Source organism: Notechis scutatus, chromosome 7, assembly GCF_049901735.1.
Source record: "Notechis scutatus isolate UNSWTSFEM ecotype Mainland chromosome 7, rNotScu1.2, whole genome shotgun sequence".
NCBI lineage: Eukaryota > Metazoa > Chordata > Lepidosauria > Squamata > Elapidae > Notechis > Notechis scutatus.
The window spans coordinates 4,558,270-4,570,165 of NC_142015.1; positions in this window are offsets into that span (position 1 = coordinate 4,558,270).

Below are 11,896 nucleotides of genomic sequence, written 5' to 3' on the forward strand. Positions count from 1 at the left end.
CTCTCTCTTTCTCTCTCTCCCTCCCTCCTTCTCTCTCTCTCTTTTCCTCTCTCTCTCAATCTCTTCCCCCACTTTCTCTCTCTCTCAGTCTCTTTTCCTCTCTCTTTCTCTCTCTCTCCCTCCCTCTCGCTCTCTCTTTTCCTCTCTCTCAATCTCTTCCCCCACTTTCTCTCTCTCTGTCTCTTTTCCTCTCTCTCTTTCTCTCTCTCCCTCCCTCTCTCTCTCTCTCTCTCTTTTCCTCTCTCTCTCTCATCTCTTCCCCCACTTTCTCTCTCTCTCAGTCTCTTTTCCTCTCTCTCTTTCTCTCCCTCCCTCCCTCTCTCTCTTTTCCTCTCTCTCTCAATCTCTTCCCCCCTTTCTCTCTCTCTCAGTCTCTTTTCCTCTCTTTCTCTTTCTCTCTCTCTCTCTCTCTCTCTCTCTCTCTCACACACACACACACACGTCTCACATGTTTGTGTGAGAGTGTCTATCTATTTGAGTAACACAATACATTTTAATCCAGGGTTTAGGTTAGAAAGGAGGAGGAGCCGACTTTATCTACCTATTTATCCAGAAAAACATTCTTTCTTTTGCATCTCTTTGGGTTGTTTTTTTTAAAGACAATTTATTTTATTTTTTTCTCACGAGATGTTACTCCAACTCCGCTCAGCAGGGAAGAAAGCCCTGTTAAAAAGAAGAATTCCTTTTCATGGTCACCGGGAATGAACTGAATCATTCCATTGGCTGAAGTACTAACAGTCCCATTTCTTTGTAAATACTTTTCAAACTGACAAGGCTTCGCATTAAACAAACAATTAACCCTCTTGGCCAGGGCGCTCAGAACATTATCTGTAAAGAATTATCCAATTATGCTTCCAGTGCTTTTATGAAGCAATCCCATAGTCCCCGCCCCATCCTACATTGTCATTCAGGGCGTCTTATAAAGGAAGGGTGGAGGTTTTTTTTTGTTAAGCACTCTTAAGCTTTTTTAAAACTGCTGCTTTTGCCTTTTTAATTGCCAAGGGAGAGGAAAGAAAGGCCCAAAGTCTCATGAATGACCAGTCTTAAATCTGGACAGACCCCTCTCCTCCCTGGCTCCCAAATTGAAAAATTAATAGGAACTCGAGGTTTTCCGTTTTGACAACTTATCCACCAACCTGGAACTCTTCAGCTACTCTTCCCTTCCCATCCTCTCTACAGCCAATCTATCGGGAAACAAAAATCTAGTAGTATAGTTGCAAATATTAGCAAATATTGTAAAGAGAAGCGAAATAACTCAAAGGTTGCGTGTCCTTCGATTCAACCGGCGCAATATGAATGCAATGATTTTCAAACCTTGGCAAATTTGAAGATTGGGTGGACTTCAACTCCCGGAATTGCCCAGCAAGCAATGGTCCACACCAAAGGTGGGATTCAAATAATTTAACAACCAGTTCTCTGCCCTAATGACCGGCTGGGTGGCCGTGGCCGTGGTGGGCGTGGCCAGGGGTGTGTGACAGGTGTCAACCAGTGGCGGGATTAAAAATTTTTTACTTCCGGTTCTGTGGGTGTGGCTTGGTGGGCGTGGCAGGGGAAGGATACTGTAAAATCTCCAGTCAGAGGTGGTATATGCCGGTTCTCCGAACTACTCAAAATTTCCGCTACCGATTCTCCGGAACTGGTCTCCAGAACCTGCTGAATACCACCTCTGGTGTCAACTAAAAAGAGATTTCTTTGGTCTTTTTAGCTGCCAGAAAAAGGGAGTGGGGGAAAACAGTGCATTCCTTAAGTGCCTAGATAATCATCCTGGCAGCCCAAAGTTGTTGGAGCGCAAGAATATTACTGGAGAAGCATGATTGATGGCTCTTGGCTAGGGATGTGTCCCATTGGAGGATATACACATCCAGTTAGTGAAGCAGCACTCCTAGAATTCCTCACCACGTTGGCTGAGATGCTAAGATGGGGTTGGCCACACGTATTTGCAAGTCTGTGCTTCCTTGTTCCTGGTGCAGATTTACTTTATTGTTTTAGATTGGATTCCAATCTTCCATTCTCATTCATATTCAGATGCCAGGAGAGATTAAGGTGAATTTTCAGCTCCTCTTAGTACAATAAGGAAGGAGGAGGAGGCTGAAGACATAATGTCCCAGGTGGACTAAGGCAAGGAGGTTTGCACGCCTATTCAATAAGATCATGGCTGCCAGTTTTAGAAAAATCTGATTTTGGGGCGAAAGGATGTATTATAAGTCCTGCTCTGCTGCTTAGTGATCTACTATAGGGGTGGATAACCTATGGTTCATAATCCTGAAAGCCTTCCTTCCTTCCTTCCTTCCTTCCTTCCTTCCTTCCTTCCTTCCTTCCTTCCTTCCTTCCTTCCTTCCTTCCTTCTTTCTCCTATCCTCCTTCCTTCCCTTCTTCCCTCCCTTTTCCTTCCTTCCTTTTTTCCTCCCCTCGTCCTCTCTCCCTCCCTTCCTTCTCCCATCTTTCTCCTCCTTTCCCTTTTTCTCCCATTCTTTCTCTTTCCTTCCCTTCCTCCCTTTTTCCTTCCTTCCTTCTCTCTTTCCAATGGTTTTTTTTATTTCTATGCACCTGAGAGAGGTGGGAGGGGGCTTAATGCAACTGGCAGGAATACTGAACCCACCCCAATATGACTGAAGACCGATTCTCCGTTTGCATCCCACATGCGGCGCTGAGAAGGAGCAGATCACATTGTTGTGGGTGCCATCTTGATTTTATTTTTCACCCTCCCTCCAGGTGCCCCAAACAGAACCTAGAATAATAGGTTGGAAGGACATTGGGGGTGCCAACTTGAGCAGGAAACCCTATGCCATTCTGGATATATGGTTGTCCGGTCTCACAACTTCCGGAACCCACAACAACTTCTGAATATATTGATTGCTCTCACTGTCAGGGATAAGAACCAGGCTGGGTTGAAGTCTGGAGGTTTCAGAAGTTCAACAAGAACGCATTTCTCTCTGTGTGTGTCTCCCTCTCTCTCTTTCCTCTCTCTCTCAATCTCTTCCCCCACTTTCTCTCTCTCTGTCTCTTTTCCTCTCTCTCTCTCTCCTCTCTCTTTTCCTCTCTCTCTCAATCTCTTCCCCCACTTTCTCTCTCTCTGTCTCTTTTCCTCTCTCTTTCTCTCTCTCCCCTCTCTCTTTTCCTCTCTCTCTCAATCTCTTCCACCCACTTTCTCTCTCTCTAGTCTCTTTTCCTCTCTCTCTTTCTCTCTCTCCCTCCCTCCTTCTCTCTCTCTCTTTTCCTCTCTCTCTCAATCTCTTCCCCCACTTTCTCTCTCTCTCAGTCTCTTTTCCTCTCTCTCTCTCTCTCTCTCCCTCCCTCTCGCTCTCTCTCTTTTCCTCTCTCTCTCAATCTCTTCCCCCACTTTCTCTCTCTCTCTGTCTCTTTTCCTCTCTCTCTTTCTCTCTCTCCCTCCCTCTCTCTCTCTCTCTTTTCCTCTCTCTCTCAATCTCTTCCCCCCACTTTCTCTCTCTCTCGTCTCTTTTCCTCTCTCTTTCTCTCTCCCTCCCTCCCTCTCTCTCTTTTCCTCTCTCTCTCAATCTCTTCCCCCCTTTCTCTCTCTCTCAGTCTCTTTTCCTCTCTTTCTCTTTCTCTCTCTCTCTCTCTCTCTCTCTCTCTCTCACACACACACACACACACACACGTCTCACATGTTTGTGTGAGAGTGTCTATCTATTTGAGTAACACAATACATTTTAATCCAGGGTTTAGGTTAGAAAGGAGGAGGAGCCGACTTTATCTACCTATTTATCCAGAAAAACATTCTTTCTTTTGCATCTCTTTTGGGTTGTTTTTTTTAAAGACAATTTATTTTATTTTTTTCTCACGAGATGTTACTCCAACTCCGCTCAGCAGGGAAGAAAGCCCTGTTAAAAAAGAAGAATTCCTTTTCATGGTCACCGGGAATGAACTGAATCATTCCATTGGCTGAAGTACTAACAGTCCCATTTCTTTGTAAATACTTTTCAAACTGACAAGGCTTCGCATTAAACAAACAATTAACCCTCTTGGCCAGGGCGCTCAGAACATTATCTGTAAAGAATTATCCAATTATGCTTCCAGTGCTTTTATGAAGCAATCCCATAGTCCCCGCCCCATCCTACATTGTCATTCAGGGCGTCTTATAAAGGAAGGGTGGATTTTTTTTTTGTTAAGCACTCTTAAGCTTTTTTAAAACTGCTGCTTTTGCCTTTTTAATTGCCAAGGGAGAGGAAAGAAAGGCCCAAAGTCTCATGAATGACCAGTCTTAAATCTGGACAGACCCCCTCTCCTCCCTGGCTCCCAAATTGAAAAATTAATAGGAACTCGAGGTTTTCCGTTTTGACAACTTATCCACCAACCTGGAACTCTTCAGCTACTCTTCCCTTCCCATCCTCTCTACAGCCAATCTATCGGGAAACAAAAATCTAGTAGTATAGTTGCAAATATTAGCAAATATTGTAAAGAGAAGCGAAATAACTCAAAGGTTGCGTGTCCTTCGATTCAACCGGCGCAATATGAATGCAATGATTTTCAAACCTTGGCAAATTTGAAGATTGGGTGGACTTCAACTCCCGGAATTGCCCAGCAAGCAATGGTCCACACCAAAGGTGGGATTCAAATAATTTAACAACCAGTTCTCTGCCCTAATGACCGGCTGGGTGGCGTGGCCATGGTGGGCGTGGCCAGGGGTGTGTGACAGGTGTCAACCAGTGGCGGGATTAAAATTTTTTACTTCGGTTCTGTGGGTGTGGCTTGGTGGGCGTGGCAGGGGAAGGATACTGTAAAATCTCCAGTCAGAGGTGGTATATGCCGGTTCTCCGAACTACTCAAAATTTCCGCTACCGATTCTCCGGAACTGGTCTCCAGAACCTGCTGAATACCACCTCTGGTGTCAACTAAAAAGAGATTTCTTTGGTCTTTTTAGCTGCCAGAAAAAGGGAGTGGGGGAAAACAGTGCATTCCTTAAGTGCCTAGATAATCATCCTGGCAGCCCAAAGTTGTTGGAGCGCAAGAATATTACTGGAGAAGCATGATTGATGGCTCTTGGCTAGGGATGTGTCCCATTGGAGGATATACATCCAGGGGGTGGGGATAAGACCAGGGTCAAGGGGGAAATGGTGTGTTTTAGTATCGGCTGCATCCAGCTAACACCAACATGGCCACTTCCAATAAATCAATTTTATCACTTCTGAGAGATGCAGCTAGAGACTTATGATTTGAATGGTGGATTTGTTGGAGTCCTGACAGCAGGCAGCACTTGGTCTCCTGCACCCCCTGGGAGCAAAAATGAGTTCTGGAGTCCCCCTGCACCCCGTTTTGGGCCTAGTAAACCTCCCTGCACTTACCTGGGAGCCAAAATGGGGCACGTGGAGACTCCTAGAAGGGGCGGGGCAGGGCCAGCCAGAGGTGGTATTTGCCGGTTCTCTGAACCAGTCAAAATTTCTGTTACCGGCCCAAATTGGCTGAATGCCACCTTCTGCTCCACCCAACTCCCAGCTGCCAAGGTTGAAAACCACTGGTTGGGTAAGGCAGGGTGATGTATCCCCAGACTGTGAGTGTGGGATAGACACGTCTCCATAAAGCATAAAGCACATTTCCTCCCCTCTCCTCTTTTCCATTAGTTTTCTTTGGCTTAAGTGTTCAAGATGTGTTCAATTATCCACTTTTCTTTGTGGGTTAGCCATCTACCGCCAAAGGCAGAAATGGAACCTTGGACGAATCCAGAGGCCACGAAACAGGAACTTGCAGTTGGGCAACCCATTAAGATGTCTGCCCGCCTGGATATACGGGGATGCCAAGTGAAGGATGTTAAATTTGCTCCACTCCTTGACTCTGTTCATGCAAACTTTGGACCCGTGTCTGAAGAAAACACTTGGACAGAAGGACTGGGGAGGTAGTCAGTGGACAGATTCATTCTTTGTCTACTCTTTGCCTTCTCTCTTATTACAAAAAAAAACAAAAAAAAACCTCCCACATTTCCTTTTCTGCTTTACACACATAATTTCCAACCAATAAGATGGTACACTTGATGGGTCCTTTGACACTGTTTATATTGAACAGAAGGGACACAGTGGTTCAATGGCTAAGACGCTGAGCTTGTGGATCAGAAAGGTCGGCAGGTCGGCGGTTCGAATCCCTAGTGCTGCGTCACGGAGTGAGCTCCTGTTTCTTGTCCCAGCTTCTGCCAACCTAGCAGGTTGAAAGCATGTAAAAAAATGAAGAAAAATAGGGACCGCTTTGGTGGGAAGGGAACAGCGTTCTGTGCACCTTTGAAGGCGTTTAATCCCGCCTGCCACATGTCCACGGAGACCTCTTTGGACAGCGCTGGCTCTTTGGCTTTGTAATGGAGGTGAGCAGCACCCCCTAGAGCTGGAAACAACTTATGCATACTCCTCTTTTCCTCTTCTTTGTGTTAAGTTAAAAAGTTTCTATATAAATGTCAATAAACCCAGATTTCAGATTAGCCCACGCCCTGTGCATTTGGAAGTTTTTATGAAACAGAGTTTAGTCTATAGCTACGCTCTTGGGCAGAGGCTCCGTTTCCTGTTAGCCACAAACCAAAGAAGTTGGGTTGTCTTCTCCGTTGAGAAAATACATCCATCTTTGGCTCTGGATTAGCTTCATAATGTCAGGTCTAGCCAGACTGTTTTGATCATTCCACCTAGGTGAAGTTGGTTGCCTCCCATTTTTGACGGTGGAAATTGTGTGAAAAACTTTTTTTAAGGTAAAAGGGGCAAATCACCAACCATCTAGGAAAAAAGGATATCCTGTCTTTTAGGATAAAGGGCTCTCAGCCACTGAGAGGCATAACAAGGGCAAAATAACAAGGGCCACATCCAATGCTCAGAAATGTACAAAAAAAAATTATTTTCTTTAAAATTGAAGAACACTCCTTAAATATTAAATATTTGAAACATTAGACATTGCATCTCCTGCCACGTTAATAGTGTGGGTTACTGGGCCATGGCATAGTGTGTTATGTGAGGTGACCGCTATAAATTGTTACCCCAAAATTGGCTTAAAACCAAGGTAATTTAGCTGGGGGGAAAAAAATCTAGACTGATTATCAAAACAATATAGAAAACTCTCATCGCGCCCCCTAGTGGCCATATAAATTTTGGCAGCCGGTTATGGACACAGTGTATGTAAGACCTAGAATTTATCTGAAATGATAGAGAATAATTTCCATTTATACCCTCCTGCCTTGGGAAAAGCAAAAAGCAGACTATACTTTATAACCGACAATGTCCACAGCTTGCAACAAGACCAGTTATGCATGTTATGTCTATACCAGGGGTCCCCAAACTAGTCAACTTTAAGACTTGTGGACTTCCAATTCCCAGAATTCCTCAGCCAGCAAAGCTTTAAGACTTATGGACTTCAACTCCCAGCTTTAAGACTTGTGGATTTCAACTCCGGGAATGGAAGTCCACAAGTCTTAAAGTTGACAACGTTGGAGACCCCTGACCTATACCTTTCTGGGAGCAGGATTCTGGCATCTGGAAGACAATTGTGTAAAAAATGCAAGAAGAGAATTGCATCCAGTGTCAGAGAGCCAGGGAAGGGAAGTGAAAAAAAAATCCAAGTATTCAAACTTTAAAACCCCAATTTCTGAAAAAGTTTGATTGCAAAGAAATAGGCAGAAGGCACCAATTATTGCAAAAGGGTGACACCTAGAGGTCATTTGGAGTCATATATTTTTTTCCAGCCTGTTCTAGTGGATAATGGATTTTCTTAATATTTTGGTCAGAAAACATTGAGCGCAGGAAAGATTATTAGATTCACCCAACGCTCTTGAACCTAAAGTGTTGTTTTCAGAGTAATTTCTTCCTTCTCTGGAATTGTTCATCCAAGGCAGAAACCCAACATATTGGAAAACAACTAGGGGGGGTTCGATTTTAATTGGTCAGATCAAGTTGCCCCAATCTTAGTACCCCTCCAGGCATGTAGGTGTTAATCCCAGAATTTTTAGCAATGGCCATTCTGGCCAAGGATTTCTGGGAATTGAAGCCAACCCACCAGGTGGGATTTCCAGCTTCAATTTAATACGTGCTATAAGTGAAATGTATCAGCCAATTTTGGAAAGCCAAAATTTCCAATTTTCTGATTGATGCCATGTGTAGCACTAGAAAAGTGTCTTCATTGTTCCCTAAATATGGCTCTGGCTTCTGTGGATCTGCCCTTCTATATTCTATAATCAGACTTTTTCAAAAATTAATTTCCTTGGGGTTAAGCCAACGCCTTAATTACTACATTCAGGAGTATCCATAAAGTGACAGAAGCAAAAATACTCTAGGCCACAAAAATGGAAAGATATTGATTCCCACAATGGACAAATGGCTGCAAAAGTTGGTGGCATTAGCAGAGATGGCTAAATTTAGTGTTTGATGGAAGAAAAGAATACAATTCAATTTTGTTTCTATTTTGAAACCGCTTTTGGACTTTGTGCTTGAGAAGGGAAAAAAATGAAACTTTGATTTGGGGTTTTGCTGATTAGATAGGCTTGTTGTTATAGAAATGGCTAATATATATTATGATTTAAAAGTAAAACGTTATGTTATTACCTTATTTTCTGTGCCAAAAAGAGTTGGAAGTCAATGCTTTCCTTTTCCTTTTTTCCCTAACACATTTCCCCCTTTCTCCTTCTCTATTTTCTTATGTTTCTCGTTTTTCTTTGTATTTTTGTATTTTATATTTTGATAAATAAAAGTTTGAAAATAAAAATTGTACAAGAGGTGTGGTTAAAAAGAAATGGCACGCCCATTGGTGCAGTGAAAACACTGGGACATCGTGGTTTTTTAAAGCCTCCGATTCTTAGCACTAAATAAATTTGCCTAAAATAGAAAATCCGTTGAATCCCAGGTGCATATGGGACATGGTGGTATTAAAGCCTCCCATTCGTAGCAATAAATAAATTTGCTCCTCTTTCCAAATCTGGTCCCAACTCATGCAAAACTGCATCTGTTCCCAAATGGAAAGAACATGCAGCAGCCCGTGTCATACAGAATAACAGAACTGGAAGGGACTTTGTAGGTCATCTAGTCCAGCCCACTACCCAAGCAGGAGACCCGACACCATTTCTGACAGATGGCAGTCCAGTTTCTTCTTGAAAGCCTCCAGTGATGAAGCTCCCACAACTTCCGAAAGCAACTTCTGTTCCTTTGGTTGATTATTCTCACTGTCAGAAAATTCCTCCTTATTTCCAGGTTGAATCTCTCCTTGTTCAGTTTCCGTCTATTATTCCTTGTCTGGCCTTCAGGTGCCTTGGAGAATAGCTTGACCTCCCTCCTCTCTGCGGCAGCCCCTCAAATACTGGAAGACCGCTATCATGTCTCCCCTGGTTTCCTTCTCTTTCCTAGACTAGCCATGCCCGGTTACTGCAACTGTTCATTGTGTGTTTTAGTCCCCAATTCTCTTTGGACTAGAAGAAGTTATCTGGTCCAACTCCTGACAGGTTGGTCTGACAAGTCAGGAGGCTTTATGTCAATTGCCTACTAAGACCGCATTACAGTATTTAAAATACTTCACCTAGCAAGAGATTAACAGATTAACAGAGTTGGAAGGGACCTTGTAGGTCATCTAGTCCAACCCCCCACCCAAGCAGGAGACCTTACACCATTTCTGACAAATGGCAGTCCAGTCTCTTCTTGAAAGTCTCCAGGGATGACGGTCCTGCAACTTCCAAAGGCAACTTCTGTCCCATTGGTTGATTGTTCTCAGAAATTTTCTTCTTATTTCCAGGTTGAATCTCTCCTTGTTCAGTTCCTATCCATTATTCCTTGTCTGGCCTACAGATGCTTTAGAAAACAGCTTGACCCCCTCCTCCTCTCTGTGGCACCCCCTCAAATATTGGAAGACTGCCATCCTGTCTCCCCTGGTCCTTCTCTTCACTAGACTAGACAGGCCCATTTCCTGTAACTGTTCTTCATAATGTTTTAGTCTCCAGTCCCCTAATCATCCTGGTTGCTCTTCTTTGCACTTCTTCTAGAGTCTCAACATCTTTTTTTATAGTGTGGTGACCAAAACTGGATGCAGTATTCTAAGTGTGGTCTTACTAAGGCTTTATAGATCTATAGATATTATATTATACTCTGCTCCACTGAGGTCCAGAATAAAGAATAATAGAATTGGAAGGGACCTTGGAGATCTTCTAGTCCAACCCCCGGCCCAAGCAGACCCTACACCATTTCTGACAGATGACAATCCAGTCTCTTCTTGAAGGTCTCAAGTGATGAAGCTCCCACAACTTCTGAAGGCAACTTCTGTTCCTTGGGTTGATTTGCTCTCACTGTCAGAAAATTCCTCCTTATTTCCAAGTTGAATCTATCCTTGTTCAGTTTCCATCCATTGTTTCTTGTCTGGCCTTCGGGTGCTTAGGAAAATAGCTTGACCCCTTCCTCCTCTCTGTGGCAGCCCCTCAAATATTGGAAGATATTATCCTGTCTCCCCTGGTCCTTCTCTTCACTAGACTAGCCATGCCCAGTTCCTGCAACCATTCATTATATATGAATTATATAACCATTCATTATATATATATATATACCCTAAATGATTGTACAACTGAAATCATACACACAACCTTCTACAATGCTATTACAAATCTGGGACTGGAACAACTAGTAATCAACAACACTAGACTAAACAACTGCCTCGATCTCATCTTCTGCAACAGTTTGAATTTAATTTACGGAATACAAACTAAAGAACCCTTTTCCAGTAGTGACCACAATATGATTGACTTTGTCTCAACATACGTCCACACAAAAATCACCACAATGATGTAATCCCCTATTGTAACTTCAAAAAGGCAACTATGATCTTATAGACAACGATCTCTCATCCCTTGATTGGCAATCTCTATTCACTGGATGCAATACACTAAAACCATCTCTATCTATTGGACCGGATGGAATATGTGCCTACTTCCTAAGAAAGCTATCCACTGCCATAGCCAAACCTCTAAGCATAATCTTTCAAAAATCTTTCAGGACCAGCTCCTTGCCTAACCTATGGTCACAAGCCACAGTCATCCCCATCTTCAAAAAGGGAGACCCAAGCCTAGTTGAAAATTACAGGCCAATCTCCTTATGCTGCGTCACCTGTAAAGTCATGGAATTAATTATTAACCAATCCATCATCCTCCACTTAGAGACAAGCAACCTACTCTCCAATAAACAATTTGGTTTCAGAAAAAACTATCCTGTAATCTGCAACTCTTACACTGCAAAAACATATGGACGACACAACTCGACCAGGGCAAAGCAATAGACGCAATCTACATAGACTTCTGTAAAGCCTTTGATTCAGTGGTACACGACAAACTACTCCTAAAAATAAAATCCTATGGTATCTCTGGACAACTGAATAACTGGATAGAAGCATTCCTGTCAAACAGACAACAAATGGTCAAAATCGGGAGAGTCCTATCAAATCCAGTACCTGTCAATAGTGGTGTCCCTCAGGGCAGTGTTCTAGGACCAACTCTCTTCATACTCTACATAAACGACCTCTGTGATCATATTAAGAGCAATTGCGTTCTCTTCGCTGATGATGTAAAGCTGTTCAATACCACAGACAATACTGCTACCCTACAAAAAGATCTTGACTATGTATCTGAATGGTCAAACAAATGGCAACTTCAAATCTCAACAAATAAATGCTCTGTCTTACATATTGGCAAAAAAATCAGAAAATAAAATACAAGCTGAATAGTCAAGACCTTGTTGATGACCCAAGCTCTGTAAAGGACCTTGGAATACTCACCTCTAATGATCTAAGTGCTAGAGCCCACTGCAACTACATAGCCAAAAAGGCATTAAGAGTTGTTAACCTAATCCTACGTAGCTTTTTCTCTGGTAATATCACACTACTAACCAGAGCATACAAAACATTTGCTAGACCAATACTCGAATACAGTTCATATTTTAGTCTCCAGTCC